This window comes from Oncorhynchus keta, chromosome 1 (assembly GCF_023373465.1).
Source record: "Oncorhynchus keta strain PuntledgeMale-10-30-2019 chromosome 1, Oket_V2, whole genome shotgun sequence".
NCBI lineage: Eukaryota > Metazoa > Chordata > Actinopteri > Salmoniformes > Salmonidae > Oncorhynchus > Oncorhynchus keta.
The window spans coordinates 64,689,648-64,713,289 of NC_068421.1; the positions used below are offsets into that span (position 1 = coordinate 64,689,648).

The 23,642-nt window shown below is 43.3% G+C and overlaps 1 protein-coding gene across 1 annotated transcript in view; it reads right to left on the reverse strand.

Annotated features, from left to right (window-relative positions):
- lrrc7 (leucine rich repeat containing 7) overlaps positions 1 to 18,832 on the reverse strand; it is a 170,348-nt gene extending 151,516 nt beyond the window's left edge. Inside the window, exon 1 of the mRNA XM_035781639.1 lies at positions 18,545 to 18,832. The gene's annotated coding sequence lies outside the window, so the exon portion shown is untranslated. The remainder of the gene's footprint in view (positions 1 to 18,544) is intronic.
- Positions 18,833 to 23,642: the final 4,810 nt, after the last annotated feature.

Here is a 23,642-nt window from a genome sequence, read left to right on the forward strand (position 1 = left end):
CACACGCACGCACACACACACACACACACACACACACACACACACACACACACACACACACACACACACACACACACACACACACACACACACACACACACACCTTCCTGCATTATCTGTTGCTGGTTTGCTTGACAATAGTTCAGCCTGTGACTGATGCTTGATGAGTTCTTGGAAAGGGTATTTAAAATAGATAACACAACAATTTAGAAAAACACAGAGACGGAATGTAATCACTCGACATCAAGTAAAATGAGCATTTAGTAGTCAGATTCAAGGCTGTACAATCTCATTACATTGTCATGTACAGTTGAAGTCGGAAGTTTACATACACTTAGGTTGGAGTCATTAAAACTCATTTTTCCACCACTCCACAAATTTCTTGTTAACAAACTATAGTTTTGGCTAGTCAGTTAGGACATCTACTTTGTGCAAGACACAAGTCATTTTTCCAACAATTGTTTATAGACAGATTATTTAACTTTTAAATCACTGTATCACAATTCCAGTGGGTCAGAAGTTTACATACACTAAGTTGACTGTGCCTTTAAAAAGCTTTGAAAATTCCAGAGAATGATATCATGTCTTTAGAAACTTGATAGGTGTACCTGTGGATGTATTTCAAGGCCTACCTTCAAACTCAGTTCCTCTTTGCTTGACATCATGGGAAAATAAAAATAAATCAGCCAAGACCTCAGAAAAAAAATTATAGACCTCCACAAGTCTGGTTCATCCTTGGGAGCAATTTCCAAACACCTGAAGGTACCACGTTCATCTGTACAAACAATAGTATGCAAGTATAAACACCATGGGACCATACCGCTCAGGAAGGAGACGCGTTCTGTTTCCTAGAGATGAACGTACTTTGGTGCGAAAAGTGCAAATCAATCCCAGAACAACAAAGAACCTTGTGAAGATGCTGGAGGAAACAGGTACAAAAGTATCTATATCCACAGTAAAACGAGTCCTATATCGACATAACCCGAAAGGCCGCTCAGCAAGGAAGAAGCCACTGCTCCAAAACCGGCATAAAAAAAGCCAGACTACGGTTTGCAACTGCACATGGGGACAAAGATTGTACTTTTTGGAGAAATGTCCTCTGGTCTGATGAAACAAAAATAGAACGGTTTGGCCATAATGACCATTGTTATGTTTGGAGGAAAAAGGGGGAGGCTTGCAAGCCAAAGAACACCATCCCAACCGTGAAGCATGGGGGTGTCAGCATCATGTTGTGGGGGTTCTTTGCTGCAGGAGGGACTGGTGCACTTCACAAAATAGATGGCAACATGAGGATGGAAAATTATGTGGATATATTGAAGCAACCTCTCAAGACATCAGTCAAGAAGTTAAAGCTTGGTCGCAAATGGGTCTTCCAAATGGACAATGACCCCAAGCATATTTCCAAAGTTGTGGCAAAATGGCTTAAGGACAACAAAGTCAAGGTATTGAAGTGGCCCTGACTTCAAAGCCCTGACTTCAATCCTATAGAAAATGTGTTGGCAGAACTGAAAATGCATGTGCGAGCAAGGACACCTGACTCATGTACACCAGCTCTGTACAGAGGAATGGGCCAAAATTCCCCCAATTTATTGTTGAAAGCTTGTAGAAGGCTACCTAAAACATTTAACCCAAGTTAAACAATTTAAAGGCAATGCTACCAAATACTAAATGAGTGTATGTAAACTTCTGACCCACTGGGAATGTAATGAAATAAATAAAAGCTGAAATAAATAAATCTCTCTACGATTATTTTTGACATTTCACATTCTTAAAATAAAGTGGTGATCCTAACTGACCTAAGACAGGGAATTTTTACTAGGATTAAATGTCAGGAATTGTGAAAAACTGAGTTTAAACTTATTTGGCTGAGGTGTATGTAAACCTCTGACTTCAACTGTAGATGCACAATTACAGGTAACGTATTATATTGATGGAAGCAGCACAGACGTCAATTCAATGTCTATTCCACTTTGGTTCAATGTAACATTGATTCAACTAGTGTGTGCCCAGTGGGATGTTTTATTAACTTTTCCCAATATTAATGAATGCAGAAAAGCTGCTCACAAATAAAATATGATATCCTATTCCCTCAAACGATTCCTATTGAAAGACATTGCAGGGCATCCGACGCTTGCCGTTATCTATGTACATCCTGCTCTAGTGTGAATATTTGAGTGATCTGTGAGTATTGAGCCTCCGATAAAGAATTTACACCACTCCTGTTGTTTCAGCAACATTGTGATGGAGGCCACCCTACTCAATCTGCACACCAATAACAAGGAATGAAGATAGAGAGAGAGAGAGAGAGAGAGAGAGAGAGAGAGAGAGAGAGAGAGAGAGAGAGAGAGAGAGAGAGAGAGAGAGAGAGAGAGAGAGAGAGAAAGAGAGAGCAATTGGGGGGGACTCCGCCATCAGTGTGTATTCCACTCACATGTCCTCCCACAGATCTCCTCCCACAGCGGGCCAGGCTCTGGAGTGCTGTATTAAGGAGCTGAAAATTGGAAGATGGAGGGATGCTTTACCTTGCTACGTAACCCACTTAAGCATGATATACATCTACAATACAGGACAGAATCGACAAATGGGTTACATGAGACAATCACTGCCAGGCTATGGGTAGATCAATCCCCAAATCTCCAAAAGTCACATATAGTGTGGATTGTCATATTCAGCTCCTTATTCACAGCACAATTCAATCTTGAAAGAGATGTGGACTCATAGAAAAAAAGGTTCTAAAAGGGTTCTTCTGCTATCGCCATAGGAGAACCCTTTTTGGTTCAGGTAGAATCCTTTTGGGTTTCAGGTAGAACTATTTTGGGTTCCATGTATTTTGGGTTCAATGGGGAAGGGTTCTACATGGAACCCAATAGGGTTCTACCTGGAACCAAAAAGGGTTCTTCAAAGGGTTCTCCTATGGGGACAGCTGAGGAACTCTTTTAGGTTCATTGACCTGGCCAAGGCTTTTGACTCTGTCAATCACCACATTCTTATCAGCAGACTCAACAGCCTTGGTTTCTCAAATGACTGCCCTGCCTGATTCACTAACTACTTCTCAGACAGAGTTCAGTGTGTCAAATCAGAGGGCCTGTTGTCCGGGACCTCTGGCAGTCTCTATGGGGGTGCAACAGGGTTCAATTCTCTTTTTTCTCTGTGTACATCAATAATGTTGCTCTTGCGGCTGGTGATTCTCTGATCCACCTCTACGCAGACGACACCATTCTGTATACTTCTGGCCCTTCTTTGGACACTGTGTTAACTAACCTCCAGGCGAGCTTCAGTGCCATACAACTCTCCTTAAATGCAAGTAAAACTAAATGCATGCTCTTCAACTGATCGCTGCCCACACCTGCCCGCCCATCCAGCGTCACTGCTCTGGACAGTTCTGACTTAGAATATGTGGACAACTACAAATACCTAGGCGTCTGGTTAGACTGTAAACTCTCCTTCCAGACTCACATTAAGCATCTCCAATCCAAAATTAGATCTAGAATCGGCTTCCTATTTCGCAACAAAGCATCCTTCACTCATGCTGCCAAACATACCCTCGTAAAACTGACCATCCTACCGATCCTTGACTTCGGTGATGTCATTTACAAAATAGCCTCCAACATTCTACTCAGCAAACTGGATGCAGTCCCACGTCACATGCCACTGGATCATCGGGCTCCCCTTCTTCAGCGGGATCGATAGGTGTCTTGCCTAAGCCGGATCGTCAGGCTCCCATGCCTGAGCCGGCTCGCCAGGCTCTCACACTCCTGCCGGTTCATCGGGCTTTCATGCTTCAACCGGCTTGCCCTGCGCCCATACCTTGGCCGGTTCGCCGAGTGGCGTCCCAAGAGGGAGGGGTACTGTCACGTCTGCTGCAGCTCTTCCCTTCCCCTGGCGCTTGAGGGCGCCAGGTTACCCTGCATCACACGCTCCTGCCATCCATCACTCACACCTGCCCTCCCTCGTCACTCGCATCAGCGTTATTGGACTCACTTATCTCCTGTTTATTTCCTCCCCTATATTTGTCAGTTCCCCAGCTCTGTTCCTTGCTGCTGCATTGATTGTTTTTGTCTTTAGTTTTAGTTCTTGACGCTGTTCCTGTCTAGTGTTATTTCAGGTATTTATTAAATGTTTACTCCAGTACCTGCTTCGTCTCTCCAGCGTCATTCCTCGTGACACATCCCCATATTGTTATTTATTTTTTGCTCCTTTGCACCCCAGTATCTCTACTTGCACATTCATCTTCTGCACATCTATCACTCCAGTGTTTAATTGCTAAATTGTATTTACTTCACCACTACGGCCTATCTATTGCCTTACCTCACCAATCCTACCTCATTTGCACACACTGTATATAGACTTTTTCCCGTTGTGTTATTGACTGTACATTTGATTATTCTATGTGTAACTCTGGGGTTGTTGTTTGTGTCGCACTGCTTTGCTTTATCTTGGCCAGGTCGCAGATGCAAATGACAACTTGTTCTCAACTGGCCAACCTGGTTAAATAAAGATGAAAAAAAGAAGAAAAAAATAGTGTGGGTAATATGACAAATTTGGGGATATGTCATGTTTCAGAACCATACATTCTGCGGTTTCCTTATCTTGGCCTGGGAGAGAAAGACAGGCTCATGCTGTGGGAGATGAGTGTAGCTCTGGTTACCCTTTGCAGCAGCGCACCACAAGCCCTGTGCCCAAAGCAGAGCACAGCGGAATAGGGAACTGGTGCTGAATACAGAATACCTCTCTCTCTCTCTCACTCACACACTCACACACACACACACACATACATACAAACACAGCCGTTTCCCATCCTGCATCAGTCTCCCCTTGCTCTCCCAGCAGCAGGGGCCGCTCTGGGCTTGCTGCTCTCGTCGGCAACGGTGGCCTGTAGGGGTAACTGAGTAACTGTTGAGAGTGCAGACACCCACGCTCTGTTACAAGCTAAAGCTCGTCAGTGGGTGGACAAGCTGGAGAGCTGCAGCGATGTTCTGGAGGAGCAGAGAGTGGAGATGGGCTTTGCATATTCATGACCTCCCCAGTCAAAGCCAGTCAAGGCACCGGCTCGGGAACCCCAGCATGACACACCCATATGGACTCAGTGAGCCCACAAGTACAACAAGCATTACACACTCTCCTCACGACCATAGAACAGCAGCTCCCACTACAACAGGGTATATGTTCTCAGTCCATACCGCACAGTGTAAGTCTGAGTACACAATCTCCTTGTGGTCTTTTTCCTCTGTTGAGGTATTTACAGATATCACCATCATCCGTTAACTGCACGTCAGAGGGTATATCGCCCACATGAGTCAGATGAGGAGATCCTGTTGCTGTGTAGCTCACTGAGCTAGTGTGGATACTGGGAGGAAACTGTGTGATGACATATAAAAAAGGGTAATGATAACAAGGTGTTGAAGAGCACTGCGGGAGGAGTGTAAGTAGATCTCTCTCTCTCTGTCGCTGCGCTGGGATTGGCAGTGTGTGGGTTGGCTGCTCTCTTTCTCACTCCCTCTCTCGCACAGATGATGCAGCACCATGGAAACCTGTGCAGATATCTGCAGCTAATTATACGACCCGGTGACAGATATGAGCAAGAAAAAGTACAGAGGAATTAAGCTGCCAGCTCAGTGAGTCTAGGGCTCCTCTCCTTCCTCTCTTCCTCACCATCTCCAACACCCCCCCCCAAAAAAAAGTCAACAGAGCAGTACAGCTGGGCTTGTGTCAGCTTGTAAATCCTGTCTCACTAGACTAGAGTAAACAACTATATTACTGTAAATAAGGGACAAAATGATTTTTACTCAAAGTTAGAATACATCCCCACATACAATATGACTAAATAACACGTTATTCTGTGTTGATCAATACGTTGTTGCTATGGTGACCAGAAGAGGCGGCTGAGCTGATCAATACGTTGTTGCTATGGTGACCAGAAGAGGCGGCCAGCGCACTGGCAACTTGTGCAGAGCCCTTCTAAAGTGTGAAGGGAAGTAATTTGCTGGCCTGACTACACACAGTGGTAATTGGGTCTCGCCAATAGTCTAAGGAGGTACCGTAGCCAGAAAAATGGGGGCACTTCTATGTCAGGCAATAGGCTATTTGACATCGTTACTCTTAAGGTGAGAACATGGTGAATCTCTATTACAAGGAAAATATGTCAAAAGATACATGTTAAGTTGGCTTAAAGATCACTGAAATAAGTTTTTTAACATTTTACATTTACATTTAAGTCATTTAGCAGACACTCTTATCCAGAGCGACTTACAAATTGGTGCATTCACCTTATGACATCCAGTGGAACAGTCACTTTACAATAGTGCATCTAAATCTTAAAAGGGGGGTGAGAAGGCTTACTTATCCTATCCTAGGTATTCCTTAAAGAGGTGGGGTTTCAGGTGGGGTTTTAATTTTACCTTCATTTAACTAGGCAAGTCAGTTAAGAACAAATTCTTATTTTCAATGACAGCCTAGTGGGTTAACTGCCTGTTCAGGGGCAGAACAACAGATTTGTACCTTGTCAGCTCAGGGATTTGAACTTGCAACCTTTCAGTTACTAGTCCAATGCTCTAAACACTAGGTTACCCTGCCGCCACAGATCTAAGGTTGATCAAACCATTTCATTGCCATAACATTTCATGAACTTTCTACAGTTTGCTTAATATAAAACAGTTTGTTCAAACCCAAAAATTATATTGTCTCCTCACCAAACATTTGTGGTGGAAGTCTGGAAGGGGCTTCCACAAATGTTTTTGTCTAAGAAATGTGCCTACAGTAAATGTGTCACAAGACATTGGACTATAAAGCTTAATAAAGACATATACATCAAGTAAAGGACCTTGCCCTGTTTGTCTACTGTGCATGATTACTTGTGGATGATATTATATATTTTCCCTGAGGCCAAGGCACTGTGCCTTTCTGTAATTCACTGCTCTACCAGCAGGTGGTGCTTGTGTAAGGGACAGGAACAGGGAGCAGCCAGGCTGAGGGACAGTTTTTTAATGACAAGATGAAGCTCCATCAAGGCAGGGCAGACTATATTTAGACTGAGTGCAATTCCTCTTCCAGAAAGCTTCTGTTCATCTTGAAGGGAGAGTATGAGGAACCTTGACTTACTGAATCATTTATCAGTGTTGCTGAACTGTCATCCATCATCCATCATCACTCCCCCCTCTACAATACTATCACCTTGAGATGAAAGCAATGACAAACAGAATATAAATCTGAAGTTAGTTTGTCTGTGTTGTCACAAGATATGACATTTTTCATTAAAGCATCATGAGAACTCTCTCTGCAATTCCTTAAACCTTAGTCAAAAGACAAGAGAGATGTGAAAACCAGAACTGATGCTGAGTGCTGTGGGCAGACCAAAGGTGACACTCTGAGATGGTGCTGGAATAGCCTGCTACAGGTTAAAACCCACACACAGTTCTCTGTTCTGAACAAATCTTTTCATAATCCGAGAGAAGATGGTGCAACAGCAGGGGTGGCTAATGCTCACATAAGGCGTTATGTCTTTGGTCATATTGAGCGTATACTGGATATAAAACTACCTTTGCCCATCACTCTGTGATGAAACATAATGGGAAAATCACAGTCAAGCTATTCCATGGGATGAATGAATTTAGGCCATAGTGACCTAGATAACAGAGGACCTACTTTCATCTGATTGGCTTTATTTAAGGCAGTCCACTCCCAGTTCCCGGGCCCAATCCAAACCAGCCCTGTCTCAGAGCCATATCCTCCTTCCCTTGCAGATCCCAGCTGGAAGGTGACATCTCACAGACAGCAGCAGTACCAGGCCGTAGTGCTCAGCCTCAGCACATATCAGATTCCTCCACTCTGTCTATACAGTGCATTCGGAAGTATTCAGAAGCATTTACTTTTTTCACATTTTGTTACGTTGCAGCCTTATTCTTACGTTGCAGCCTTATTCTAAAATTGATACCCGATGACTAATTGAAAACAGGTTTTCAGAATGCTTGAAAATGTATTAAAAATGTAAAACAGAACTAACTTATTTACGTAAGTATTCAGACCCTTTGCTATGAGACTCGAAATTAAGCTCAGGTGCATCCTGTTTCCATTGATCATACTTCCTACAACTTGATTGGAGTCCACCTGTCGTAAAACATGATTTGGAAAGGCACACTCCTGCTATATAAGGTCCCACAGTTGACAGTAAATGTCAGAGCAAAAACCAAGCCATGAGATTGAAGGAATTGTCCGTAGAGCTCGGAGACAGGATTGTCTCGAGGCACAGATCTGGGGAAGGGTACCAAAAGATGTGTGCAGCATTGAAGGTCCCCAAGAACACAGTGGCCTCCATTATTCTTATTGGAAGAAGTTTGGAACCACCAAGACTCTTCATATGGTTGGCCGCCCGGCCAATTGAGCAATCGGGGGAGAAGGGCCTTGTCCAGGGAGGTGACCAAGAACCTGATGGTCACTCTGACAGAGCTCCAGAGTTTCTCTGCGGATATGGGAGAACCTTCCAGAAGGACAACCATCTCTGCAGCACTCCACCAATCAGGCCTTTATGGTAGAGTGGCCAGACGAAAGCCACTCCTCAGTAAAAGGCACATGACAGCCTGCTTGGAGTTTGCAAAAAGGCACCTAAAGGACTCAGACCATGAAAAACAAGATTATCTGGTCTGATGAAACCAAGATTGACCTCTTCGACCTGAATGCCAAGCGTCATGTCTGGAGGAAACCTGGCACCATCCCTATGGTGAAGCATGGTGGTGGCAGCATCATGCTGTGGGGATGTTTTTCAGCGTCAGGGACTGGGAGACTAGTCAAGATCGAGAGAAAGATGAACGGAGCAAAGTACAGAGAGACCCTTGATGAAAACCTGCTCCAGAGAGCTCAGGACCTCAGACTTGGGTAAAGGTTCACCTTCCAACAGGACAATGACCCTAAGCACACAGCCAAGACAAAGCAGGAGTGGCTTCCGGACAAGTCTCTGAATGTCCTTGAGTGGCCCAGACAGAACCCGATCAAACATCTCTGGAGACCTGAAAATAGCTGTGCAGCGACGCTCCCCATCCAACCTGACAGAGCTTGAGAGGATCTGCACAGAAGAATGTGAGAAACTCCCCAAATACAGGTGTGCCAAGCTTGTAGCATCATACCCAAGAAGACTCGAGGCTGTAATCGCTGCCAAAGGTGCTTCAACAAAGTACTGAATAAAGGGTCTGAATACTTATGTAAATGTGATATTTCAGTTTATTTTATACATTTGCAAAAAAAAATCTAAAAACCTGTTGCTTTGTCATGATGGGGTATTGTGTGTAGAATGATGAGGGGGGAAAAGTAAAGGGGTCTGTCCACTTTCTGAAAGCACTGTATGTTCCCTATTCAAAGTCATGATTGCCATCACTATATTAATCTGTAGAGGTATTGTGGGGAATAACCACTGGGTTGAAGAGAATGAAAAAGCTTCAGAGTCATATATTTAGTCATGTCCTAATGCTTGTCATCTATCTCATGATAAAGACAGGTCCTACTGAGTAACGGCTGGCAGGAGTGATGAATACCACACTGCATCGGCAGACGCTCAGCGTGTCTGTCCCAAATGTCTCCTCTTACAGCCGGTTCCATCATGACTTCTAAAATAACACAACAAATCTGAAATGTTTTAGTCCAAAGGTTATACAGTATACAGTGACAACAACGAGCCTCGTGGACATTTACTAGAAGGTAGAATATGATTGCTTCATTGTCTTATGTAAACGGAGATGGCGATATGCCAAGATCTTGAATGAATAATGATGACACACACACACCCACTCAATGACAAACAGTGATTTTAATGAGGGTTGGAAAATGACTAATTGAAAAAGATATAAAGGAAAAGAACAATAATGTTTTTTATCACCAAATAAAGTACTTTGTGTCTTTAGAATACTAAGGCATAAACATTTTAGACAATAACAGATGGTAAGACGATAATTCAATAAAACTAACAGTTTTACTGACACATAAACTCAGAAAACGAGAAAACTATCATTCAAGGTCAACATCTAGCTACGGTATTGCATTTCAGTCCTTCATGTCTTATTATAACCAAGGTCAGAGCCAATGAAGAGTCTTAAGCAGAAAGCTGACACATTGTCCTCCTCATACTTTGCATTGTTACAGAATTCTTGATCATTTTTTTACTATGTGTGTGTCTCTCTTTCTCCAGATAGCAGATAACCAGATGATTGCTTCTTCTTCTCGGCTAGTTGCCGGATCTACTGGCTCTCTCCAATGACTTTGAAGAACAAAAACAATCCAAGGATGTAACCTTCTGCAGGAGAACCATCATACCCTCCAAGGCATGGATATCATCCCTCAGAATAACTGGAGGTTTAATTCACATACTGCCAAGTTAGCACACATTCTTTTGGTTCAGGAATGACATAAAAATGATCAAAGCTTGGATAAAATGAAAGTGGAAACTAAGAATACCTGCATGAAACATCAATTTATACTCAATATACTGGATAAAAAATGTATTGCTTGAAAAGCGACATCGATTTTAAGAGCAATGTCTGTTATCTATGCACTGGCTAGGTTCTTTCAGATGAAAGTATTATGTTTGTGGGCTGAGGTTGAGAGAAGTTGAGAAAATCTATGCTTGATAGCTTGAAAGAAGAATCAACCAAAACAAAAAAAATATAATATTTCCGTAGCAATGCGGAAACCTGCCACATTTTGTTGCATTAGAACAGTAGGAGTGTATAACTGAACTCACAAATCATTAGCTTCCAAAAGAGTCCGTGTTGGTTGCCGTGCAACCTAGGTCTATATCATAATAAAGGCAAGGAGACGAACAATATAACTTGACTGGGGGAAGGTCACGAATCCACCGAGAGCGTAAGTATAAGGTTATCCTCAAAAATATATATTTATTTGTTGTGAGGGTAAAGGCATGAACATCAGATATTATTGCATCCAGAGCAGTGAGAGAGCGATAACGGATGGCTCTTCATTTATTACAGTGGTCAAAAAGAAAGGCTTGGTACTGAGAGGGTCAATTTGACATTGAGCCAATCTCACTAGAACACATTTTTAATGTACTCCCCACCACCTCAGCAACAAACCCCAATTCCACCCAGCAGAGGAGGAAAGGTCCGCAGGACAAAAAAACAAAATCTCTCTGAGCCAGAGGGCGCATCTCCATTCCATAGTCCGTCTGGTGGATAGAACCCAAGGCTATTGGAACAGAGGAGAAACCAGAGAATGACGTTTCTAAGGAAACAGTGAAAAGAGCCTTTTCCACAACAAGATTATGTTGTTGTCTTTATGTTTGTTCCCATAACATGGCTGAGGTACAAGCAGTGTACAGCAATAATGCCCGAATATAAAACATTCAAGTTCTCTGTCTAAGTCAATATTGACAAGGAAGTAATATGATAGCATTTAACATGACTTAAATAACCTCATTAATGGATTTCAGATTTTAGTAATTGGGCCATATAGATCTCAACAGGCCACCCTAATACTGTACACTCCTTAGGGCACTAATGGAAAACATGAATATTTATACATTTCATAAGGCTAATATCAAAACATGTTTAATACATGAAATGAAAAATGGACATCCATTATTTGCAGAGGTATCAGGGAAGGATATTGACCTGCACTGCTTGAAGATGAGATTGTATTACATACTACCACCGGTGCTTTTTTCAGCACACAGAATAATTGGCCCTATTTTATTTCATGATTTGTTTTTGCATTAGGAAAAGGTTCATTTGATTTGATTGGCCATGTAGGTTATTTATTATATGTTATTTGAAAGGTCTACGTTTATATGTCGGTGTTCGCCAATGTCATGTAAATATCCATGGATCCCGCTCATCTTCTGCGCCTGTCACACCCTGATCTGTTTCACCTGTCTTGTGATTGTCTCCACCCCCTCCAGGTGTTGCTTTGTATCCCTGGTGTGTATATCCCTGTGTTACCTTGTCTCTCTGTGCCAGTTCGTCTTAAATATTTTTCAAGTCAACCAGCGTTTTTCCCGTACTCCTGTTTCGATTCTCTTGCTAGTCCTCCCGGTTTTTGACCCTTGCTTGTTTTCTGGACTCCGTACCCGCCTGCCTGACCATCCTGCCTGCCCTGACCTCGAGCCTGCCTGCCACTCTGTACCTACTGGACACTGACCTGGTTTTGACCTTTTGCCTGTCCACGACCATTCTCTTGCCTACCCCTTTTGGATTGTTTAATAAATATCAAGACTCAAACCATCTGCCTCCTGTGTCTGCATCTGGGTCTCGCCTTGTGCGCTTATAGTACAAACTGGCCATGACAGACCCAACAGACTTGGACCAGCTCCGCCACGCTGTCTCCTTGCAGGGAGCCACCATTGGGAGGCATGAAGAGTTACAACAGGACCTTTTGGAATGGCTTCGTTCCCTGATGGAATGCCATGACCAAGGGTTTAAGGCTATGATGGAGGAAATCAGGGAGTAAGCTCATAGGCAGCCTACCACCTCTGAGAACACACAACCACCCAGTAACTTTTTCCCTATTAGTGGTGAGTTTGTACAGCCGACCCCGGCTCCCCGAGAACCCTGCTTACTACCTCCGGAGCGATATTCTGGGGATCATGGTACCTGCCAGGGTTTTCTTTCTCAGTGCTCTCTTATTTTTGAGCTACAGCCATCTTCGTTTCTTTTGGACTGATCGAAGATAGAATCTTTTATTATGTTAATGTCAGGAAGGGCGCTATTCTGGGCTACGCCAGTCTGGGAGCAACAATCCGACATTTGTCGTCATCTGAAGGATTTCATGACAGAGGTGAGGAAGGTGTTCGAATCTCCGGTATCCGGGAGAGAGGCGGCCCAAAAACTTCTTGAATTACGTCAAGACTCCTGTAGTGTGGCAGACTAAGCTAATCCCTTTCGCACATTTTCCGCCGAGAGTGCCTGGAATCCGGAGTCTCTTTTCTATACCTTTTTTCATGGATTATCTGAGGTGGTAAAAGATTACCTGTGAACCTCAATTCCCTCATCCCACTCACCATTAGAATTGATGGACGTCTAAGGGAACGCAGGAGTGAGAGGAGGTCTGGCCTAGGTCACACTCGTTCATCCCCAGTGGCTCGCTCACCTTCGAAGGAAGTCCCTGAAGGCTGTTTTTCTGAGAGGATCGGAAGCCACCCGAGCTCCCTCGAGCGTCATCGGCGACGGGTGAGTCCGGAACCTATGCAACTGGGCAGAGCTAGGTTATCGCCTAGGGAATGTTCACATAGGTTACGTTCCAACAGTTGTCTGTACTGTGGGGCTGTGGGACATTATATAGCCACCTGCACAGTTAAGATACCTATTTATGTAGTAGGTACAAGTACACTGGTGAACCAGGCTGGGAATCCTCTACATCCCATCAACCGCACTCCTTTTTTTGTGATACCGCTGTGGGGAGACCAGTCTAAATCTCTCCGGGTGTTTATTGACTCTGGGGTGCATGAGAGTTTTATGGGCGCTACCCTAGTTTCTGAATTAGGTATCCCAACTCAACTCCTCTCTGTTCCCATGGACACTAGAGCACTGGACGGCCGCTCCATTGGTAGAGTTACCTACATTACTGTTCCTGTTAATCTGCGGGTTTCAGGAAATCACAGCGAGCTTCTCCTCATTGAGTCTCCCCATGTTCCTGTTTAGAGATTTTCTTAACTCAAAAAACACAACCCCATTATTGACTGGACCACAAGTTCAATCCTGGGTTGGAATCCGTTCTGCCATTCCCATTGCCTCAAAGCAGCGCAGCATTCCTCGAGACGGCCTCCTCAGGGCTTAAGTCAAGTCTTGGATTTCTCTGCCGTCTCCACAGAGTACCACAACTTCCTGGAGGTCTTCAGCAAGGCACAGGCTATTTCTCTTCCCCCGCACCGTCCTTATGATAGTGCCATTGATCTCCTCCCAGGCACCACACCACTTCATGGTAGGCTATATTCTCTATCCTGGCTGGAGACCAAGGCCATGGAGGAATACATAGAGGACTCTCTAGCTACCGTCTGTCTGCATCCCCTACAGGCGCAGGATTTTTCTTTGTGGAGAGGAAGGACAAGACCCTGTGTCCGTGCATTGACTACCGGGGTCTAAATTACATTACGGTTAAGAATTGTTACCCCCTACCACTCTTCTCCTCAGTTTTCAAATTTCTCCAGGGTGCCACCATTTTTTCCAAGCTGGACCTTCAGAATGCATACCACCTGGTTTGGATATGCGAAGGAGATGAGTGGAAGACAGTATTCAACACAGCCAGTGGACATTATGAGTACCAGGTCATGCCGTTTGGACTCCCCAATGCCCACTCTGTCTTCCAGGCTCAGGTAAACGATGTGCTCCGGGATTGTTAAACTGTTTTGTGTTTGTCTACCTTGACAACACCCTGTTTTTTTCCCGGTCTGCCCAAGAACATGTTCTTCATGTCAGACAGGTCCTTCAGCGCTTCCTGGAGAACCAATTGTTCATGAAAGCCGAGAAGTGAGATCCACCACTCTACAAACTCCTTTCTGGGATATGTCATCGCTGAGGAAATTGTCCAGATGGATCCAGGAAAGGTGAAAGCAGTGGTGGATTGGCCTCAACCTTCGTCAAGGGTGCAGTTGCAACATTTCCTGGGTTTTTCTAACTTCTACTACCGTTTCATTCTGGGTTACAGCACCCTGGCGGCCCCCCTCTCTGCACTCACCTCTCCCACGGTACCGTTCACATGGCCTCCAGCTGTCGACAAAGCCTTTGTGGACCTGAAGCATCAGTTCACAACAGCTCCCATCCTCATCCATCCGGATCCGTCCCATAAATTTGTGGTAGAGGTTGATGCTTCTGATGTTGGAGTGGGGGCCATCCTGTCCCAGCAATCTGCCTAGGACCAAAAGCTTCATTCCTGTCCCATCGTCTCAATCCTGCAGAGAGGAACTACGATGTAGGTAACCGAGAACTCCTGGCGGTGAGATGGCGTTGGAAGAGTGGAGGCACTGGATGGAAGGAGCAGAACAGCCATTCCTGGTCTGGACCAACCATGAAAATATTGAATATCTCCATACAGCAAAGCGGCTTAACTCCAGGCAGGCCCGGTGGGCTCTCCTGTTTACAAGATTGAACTTCACCATTTCCTACCGCCCAGGGTCCAAGAATGTGAAGCCTGACACCCTCTCCCGCCTATACAGTTCCTTTGCCAAACCCTCAGTCTCCAAAACCATTCTCCCTACCTCATGCCTTGCAGCCTCAGTGGGTTGGTGTATTGAGACCCTTGTTTGCAAGGCACAACGTTCCCAGCCTGGACCTGAAGTGGGCCTGGCTAACCAGCTGTTTGTCCCTAACTCAGTCTGGTCCTGAAATGGGCTCATTCCTCCAGGCTGACCTGTCATTCCGGTTCCCGCCGTACCCTAGCATTCCTCTGACAACGTTTCTGGTGGCACACAGGACTCTCCCCTTTTGAGTGTTGCATGGAGTATCAACCTCCACTCTACCCAGAACCCCTCATTTCATTGGTCCGTTTCCCATCTCTAGAGTCCATAGTTCCACTGCTGTCCGTCTCTTGTTACCCCGGACCCTCCGCATTCACCCTACATTTCATATGTCTAGGATTAAGCCCTTGTCTCACAGTCCATTGTCTTCTGTCCCCAGCCCCCCCGTGTCATTGATGGCCATCCGGCATACAGGTTGTAACATCTCCTGGGTGTTCAACCATGGGGCAGGGGTTTCCAGTACCTGGTTGACTGGGAGGGTTACTGCCTGGGGGAGAGGTGCTGGGTTCCCACTAGAGACATCCTGGATCCAGCCTTCATCGCCGACTTCCACCGCTGTGATTTGTTTCACCTGTCTTGTGATTGTCTCCACCCCCTCCAGGTGTTGCTTATTATCCCTGTGTTTCCTGTCTCTCTGTGCCAATTCGTCTTGTGTATTTTTCAAGTCAACCATAGTTTTTCCCGTACTCCTGTTTTTGACCCTTGCCTGTTTTCTGGACTGTACCCGCCTGTATGACCATTCTGCCTGCCCTGACCTCGAGCCTGCCTGCCGCTCTGTACCTCCTGGACTCTGACCTGGTTTTGACCTTTTGCCTGTCCACGACCATTCTCTTGCCTACCCCTTTTGGATTGTTCAATAAATATCAAGACTCAAACCATCTGCGTCTCGCCTTGTGTCCTTATAGCGCCTGTAAATATATCTGCATTTTGTACCTGATTTCATCTGACTCGTGATTCTTCGCACTCCCTGATAAGACCACCTAGGGTCCACTATCTTACACATTGGTACCTGCTTTAGTTGCTGACAGATTTTCCAAATAAGGGTCAGTTTCTCAGGTTTAAAAAGATGCCATATCATGTTGTGGCCAACTAGGCTACTAAACAACCTGTATTACCAGATTTTGTTTCATTGGTATAATTCTATCCACTGCCTTTTGATTTGTGCTCTGGCCTGTAAGTGATATCTTAGCCTCAGTAACCCTATAGGACCCAGCTAAGCTGGCAAGGACATGGAGGACCCCTCTCCCTAGAAGAAAATAGCTTAGGTCAGCTAGTGTCAAACAGAAGGTTCTTCTGGAGAAATACATTTCTTACAAGGGCAAAAAAGTTATAGCAAACTTTTTAGAGGATCATTGGTATTCGGCTGAGTGCTTGGGTTGGGTATTCCATGGCAACTATTTTCTTCTGGTAGCAATCGGCTAAAGTGAGCTGAGTGTAAAATGGATGCTCAGTGTGAGTTTGAGGCATGAAGTCCATTCAATAGAGGAGGTATGTGTACTCAAGTCTCAACTGTACTAGTATAAAAGTACTAGTGATAGTCAAGAAAGTGGCCAAACGCAAACCATACACAAAATGGATGACATTAGATGACTAAGTAGTTTCCAATCAATCCTTTGATAACCTTAGCCTACTTGAACACAGCCTGATAATATATGCCGTTTAGCAGAAGCTTTTATCCAAAGCGACTTAGTCATGTGTGCATACATTTTACATATGGGTGCTGCTGACAAATTCTATTATTTTGTTCCCCTCATATTCTCCCTCATTACTCAGTCTCTTTGATGTTAGGCATCAGCAGCTTTACACAGCACTGTGAATGGTGTTTTTAGAGAGTCAGCATGGATGGACTTGGCATCGTGGGGATGAGGGAAAGTCTGTATAGGCATGCACTCCAGTATTAGCCTCGGAGACACAGCTCAGGGCACATAAGCAAAGCTATCTAAAGAGCTTATGGTGATATGTTCACATGCAACAATGTAACCTGCAATGTAACCAATGCTAACCGCCCTTTCACGATGGGTGACAGCACTCATATGCAACATAAGTGTTGCTGGAGCTTTGAATTAAACTAGTGTAATTCGTAGTAGTGCAGCCTAGTCTCAGAGGACTTTGTATTATTTTGTATGTAAATGCGACAGTCCATTTAGTTGTTACATTTCGTATGGTATGAATTCATTTGTGGATGTCCATCCCGCATTTCCTATGATATGTTACAAATTAAACTGAACAAAATATAAATGCAACATGCAACAATTTCTAAGATTTTGTTGAGTTACAGTTCATATAAGGAAATTAGTCAATTGAAATAAATAAATTAGGCCCTAATCTATGGATTTCACATGACTGGACAGGGGTGCAGCCATCGGTGGGCCTGGGAAGGCATAGACCCACCCACTTGGGAGCCAAGCCCAGCTAATCAGAATGAGTTTTTCCCCACAAAAGGGCTTTATTACAGACAGAAATACTCTTCCAACATTCAATTCTCTGGCAACAGCTCTGGTGGACATTCCTGCAGTCAGCATGCCAATTGCACGCTCCCTCAAAACTTGATACATCGGTGGCATTATGTTGGGTTACAAAACTGCATATTTTATAGTGGCCTTTTATTGTCCCCAACACAAGGTGCACCTGTGTAATGATCATGCTGTTTAATCAGCTTCTTGATATGCCACACCTGTCAGGTGGATGGATTATATTGACAAAGGATAAAATGCTCACTAACAGGGATATAAACAAATTTGTGAACAAAATATTAGAGAAATATGCATATGGAAAATTTCTGGGATCTTTTGTTTCAGCACATGAAACCTGGTACCAGCACTTTATATGCTGCGTTTATATTTTTGTTCAGTGTACAATTCATATTACATGTTACGAATTTGCAAACGACGCCCGCCCATCCACCCCAACCATCCACCCTACTTTCATTTTTGCCTTAAGTAACCATCTGTCTTATATAACCATACCAAACATCATATCATACTATTTTTTTCGTCCCAGATTTTCGTTTACTTTGTTACGTCTAGTATATGAAACCAGACTGAGTAGTGGTATCCTTGTATACAGTAGTAGCTTATATGTTACAGTGAATATTGAAGAATAAAAAACTGAGCCAAGATACTCACTTTAGTAAATACAAGGGTTTACCTGCATATACGTTTTTGCCTAATTCGCTAGGCGTAGTTTCTCCTCCACAATGCAGATACAGTAGGTTATAGCACTCACTGGACCCGTACAGTTTACATGATGTAACGAGCCTCCTGCGCAGCATAAAGAACATGCACATGCATCACACTTATGTTAATAAACATTACCTACCGTATTGAGCAGGTCGTACATTTTGATTAAACCTTCACAAGGTCACAACAAATGCAGTCGTTTTCCCTCGGTCAAATCCTCTAGTTTACGAATTAGTCACGTTCTTAATTAAACTTGCACAAATTCTTCCTTTCGGGGTGGTGACGGTCGGAGTAAATGTAGGTATGTGGTATAGCTACTTCCTCGAATGGTGTTTTGATTTCTCAATCATTTATCTACTTAGATATTTCGCTTGCATATAATAGCAGCCTTTTATAACACTTGCTGCGATGGGCACAGCATGCGCTGCGCTACAGACTTACAATGTCAATCAAACAGGTTCATTGGCAATTGGAGCGCCCACCCCTACGCTACGCGGATTGGCTCATATGTTTGATTGACATTAATTTTAACATAACTGCGCCGATGTTCATAAACTGGAAGCCAGATTGTGGACTCACAGGGTGCAGGCTGTTGATACAGATGGTTACATTCCCTATTTATGATGACATCTATCCTCAATGATGCAGACCTTTTCTGAGCAATAAAAAAAAATGATCACCTCAAGGAGTTGGGAAAAAATATATATTAATATATATTGTATTATATCTATCGAGGCCTTTAGCTTGTGTACCTACAACAGTAGTCTAACTGTTTGTGTAATTACACATTTAAAGATGTTGTGCATATGATTTACACAAAACAATATAATCAGTGGTGTGAGTTTATTACAGTCCGAAATGTGCACATAATCTGTAATTACACTGTACTTACATGGGTATTATTACAGTGTTAAAATGGTATTGTCAAAAATACACTGAATAAAGATCCAACCCAGGTATCCCCATGTGACAGACCAACAGTACAGCACCCTGAAACATAAGTCTAATCCAACATAAATGTTCACATAGTGACATACTATAAAATAACACAACCTCATTTCATAATCCACAAGCATGGGATCAGTAGGCCTGGAAGAATCTCATCGAAGAACAAAGACTAGACCTATGTCACATGAAGGAACTGATAAAACTTTTATTCAGAGAATTCCATCAAGAATGTTGCCTTCAAAAATCTATAAAGACATTTCTTCTGAATAGAATTGCATGTCCCTTGTGAAAAATGGCATCATAATCACTCCCCTCCAAATCGTCCCTCTCCTGTGTAATAATCGAAAGGCCCATAGCTATGCTGTGAATATGAAGTGGAGGATGATTGGTAGGAGGTTATCTGACTTCGGAGGTTTACTGTTTTATTTTACAGTTGCTTAGCAACAGACTGATATGTGGTAAGTGGAGAAGCAATGTGATAAAAACTGTTAACAGCTGATGGTCTTTAGTCCTTGACTCCAAGCCGGTTTGAAATATTTCTATGAACTCAGAATTTTGAATATTTCAAGAACCTCTGAATATGAATTGTTACTTATATACCAAATAATTGATGGTTACTAACTTACTTTTCAATGTTGCACCTTTAGAAGAGAGATGCATGCATGGTGTACTCATTAGATACATGCTATTCAATCAAAGTCAAAACATTAACTACTGTATCATATACTTGTGTATTACACGCCCCTCCTCACTTACCGCAGCCAAAGACATAGTAAAGCTTTCATTTAAAACACAATTTGAGGGCCACACTTGTAGTTTATATGAGACCATAATCATCCACTGCTGGCCAAGAGCTATTGCACAGTGATCCTCGTTTAAATGATTTGTAACACATCCTCATGCTCTGCCTTTACATCGCCTTCACTTAGGTCCATGTATGACATATAGCTCTCTTACTGCAATAGACGTTACTCTGTAGATCTAGATCACTGCTAAAGAGGGTCTGGTGGTGGCTTGTTGGGGATGGTTGCAGTGAGTAATATATGCAAAACATATTAGCTGCAGAGCATGGTAAGAGTACAAACAGATCTGGGTCAAGCATGGAGTATGAAACTAAAACATCAATACATCCTACAGGCTATACATTACTCATACACGATAATGGGCTTAGTACGTCTGCATCTTGGACAATGTGACTAGTGTATAGCAGAAGCTTTTAGATACAACGTGTTGTCTCAACAGGGTTGGGGAGTAACGAGTTACATGTAATCCATTACATGTAAGGGATTACAAAAAACGGTATCTGTAAGCCGTTATATTACGGGAAAAAATATTGTAATCATATTACAGATACAGTGCCTTGCAAAAGTATTCGGCCCCCTTGAACTTTGCGACCTTTTACCACATTTCAGGTTTCAAAGATAAAGATATAAAACTGTATTTTTTTGTGAAGAATCAACAACAGGTGGGACACAATCATGAAGTGGAACGACATTTTTTGGATATTTCAAACTTTTTTAACAAATCAAAAACTGAAAAATTTCATCATGTCCATTTGGTGATGTTTTTTCACTATACAATCATATTGCAAGTGCACATGCATTTGCAATATGGTTCAATGGGCATTTACCATATGAAATTTGACATGCTCAAAAATGCAAAATTGACTGGCCTGATGAACACAGGGTGGCCTGGCAGTGATAGTTGTTCCTTTCCATCACTCGTTGTGTTGATTTCATCATAAGGAATATGATTTGTCCATTTACAATATGATTTCATAGGAAGTCAAAAGTCAAAGTCAAAAGTCACTTTTTTAGCCAAATGCCATAAGAAGATGTCTGATGAACAGGGATGGCCAGGCATTGATAGTTGTTCCTTTCCGTATTTGGTGATGTTTTTCACTATAGAATCATATTGCAAGTGCACGTGCATTTGCAATATGGTTCAATGGGCATTTACCATATGAAATTTGACATGCTCAAAAATGCTAAATTGACTGGCCTGATGAACACAGGATGGCCGAGCAGTGATAGTTGTACCTTTCCATCACTCGTTGTGTTGATTTCATCATGTCCATTTGTTTATGTTTTCTTACTTTTGCAAAGTCACTGTGCATTTGGCAGGTACCATCAATGGGCAGGTACCATCACGAATTTGTCATGCTATAAAAATCCTGCAGGAATGTGAAATTGACTGGCCCGATGAACTCGGGATGGCTGGGCAGTGATTCTAGTTCATCTCAATGGCTCGTTAGGGTTGATTTCAGAATGTCACTTTGGTGATGGTACCTCACTGTTTAAACATATTGCAACTGGACAAGAGTCACCAGCAAGTCACCGTCCATCAGTCAATTAGATATCATTCTGACACCAAACTGATACAAACTGACACCAAACCCACTTTTTCCAACTCGTTTAGTAGCCAACTGTCACATACTTCAGAGCTGGCCCAAAATTCACAACGCCTTCGGTTCAAACCATAAAAAAAACATAAAACACGTAGTTACGTTCTAGCTGCGGGTCCATTTCTTATGTTACGTGTAGGCCTAGCTGAGGCGACCCCGAATCCCAAGTTTCAGCTCGATCGGTCATTCGGTTTCCGAGCAAAACCCTAATTGGTGCTGAAAATCCACTTTTTTCCATGACTTGCTACGGGGTCCTTGAATGAGCTATTGGACAGAAACGTTGGGTTCCGTCTCTATGGGCCGAGATGGTCGCAATGCACCTAGTCTTGTGTCTCTGAGACTTTTCTAAATGTCGTCATTTTCGTAATGGTCAAAATGAATTGAAGTCATTGCAAATGTACGAGGCTGTTTCTCAGTCTGAGAACCTTCTAGAGCCACGTAACTCACCACGCACTATCGACCGGAGGTCTAGAACAGGATTTTAACGTTTCGGAACACTAGGTCCGACGGTTCTTTAAAAGTTCCAACAAGGGTAACTAATGCAGGCAGTGTATGTCTCTACGCACCCCAATGGGTCCCTACTTCCAAGCTGTGTGTGTGTGTGATTTAGTTTTCCTTTGAAATTTTACAGGAAAAAATACTGATTTACAGTTCATGGGGGTTGCCTAATCACATATATGAAGTTTTGGAAAGATCTGACTTTTTTAACCCCTCGAAACAGCCCAAGAGACACCAATTATGGCACTTCCGGTTGGCACAGGAAGCTGTAAGTCAACACATATCCTCATTGGGGTATGCTTTTACAGAATCCTGAGTTTTAAGTCCTTACGTTAAGAACTGACTGATTTACACAGGGTTGAATGCACTATGTCTATCAAACCCCAGGCAGGGTATAGATAAACACTTTTAGGGTGATTTTAACCACTTCCGGTTGGTCCGGGAAGCTTAGAATCAACACAGGTAGACCTCGTAGTGGCCTGATAGACTGTCATCGAAGACAGGTTCATACGACATTCATAACCCACATAGGCTTCAGGTTGAATTTAGGGGTGCAGGCAATGTATTCCTATGGGGAGAGAAGTCAATGCAAACTGTTTGATGTAAACACCTTCTTTTAACTGGTAAGGGTTAATGCCACACGGTCAAGGTTAGGCTTGCACGGATCGGGAGGACCTTGGGAATGTACCTGAGGTCGATTTGTGCTTCTCACCCTAACGGTTCTCTCTCTGTCACCCAAAAGCAAATGACGTTGTGGGGCAGGCTTCATTTTGGGCCTACTTTTCTAATGGTCGCTGTGCTTAGACCGAGCGAGCTACGGTCAAGTGGGGCATCTCGTTGAACTTGGCACGGCCTAGAGAATATGGAAATGCCATTGTAGGCTTTGTGTGTTTTTAAGAACCGTACTTTGTCACTCCATCCTTGCTGTGTGTATGTTTCTGTGTGTGTGTGTGTGAGGGAGAGCTTTTCTTTGACATCTGTTGGGAGAAATGACTGACTTACAGTTTATGGGGGTTGCCTAATCACCCTTGGAAACTGCCACTGTGACACCATTTAAGGCACTTCTGGTTGGCACAGGAAGCTATAAATAAACTCATATCCTGATTGGGGTATGCCTTTACAGAATCCTGAGTTTTAAGTCTTTACGTTAAGAACTGAGTTATTTACAGAGGGTTTAGTGAGTGTGTGTTATTTCAGAAAATCATAGAAAATCACAGAAATCTCGCAGAGCTCCGCAGCACACTTTAAAAAGATTCGTAAGAACACCCCGCAACTGGATCTGTAACCGTTGAAAAAAAAAACACCTATCCGTGAACATCACCAATCTGTCATCGTACGATTTCTCTTAAATGACGATAGATAAATGGCTGGTTCTTTTTTTATTGAC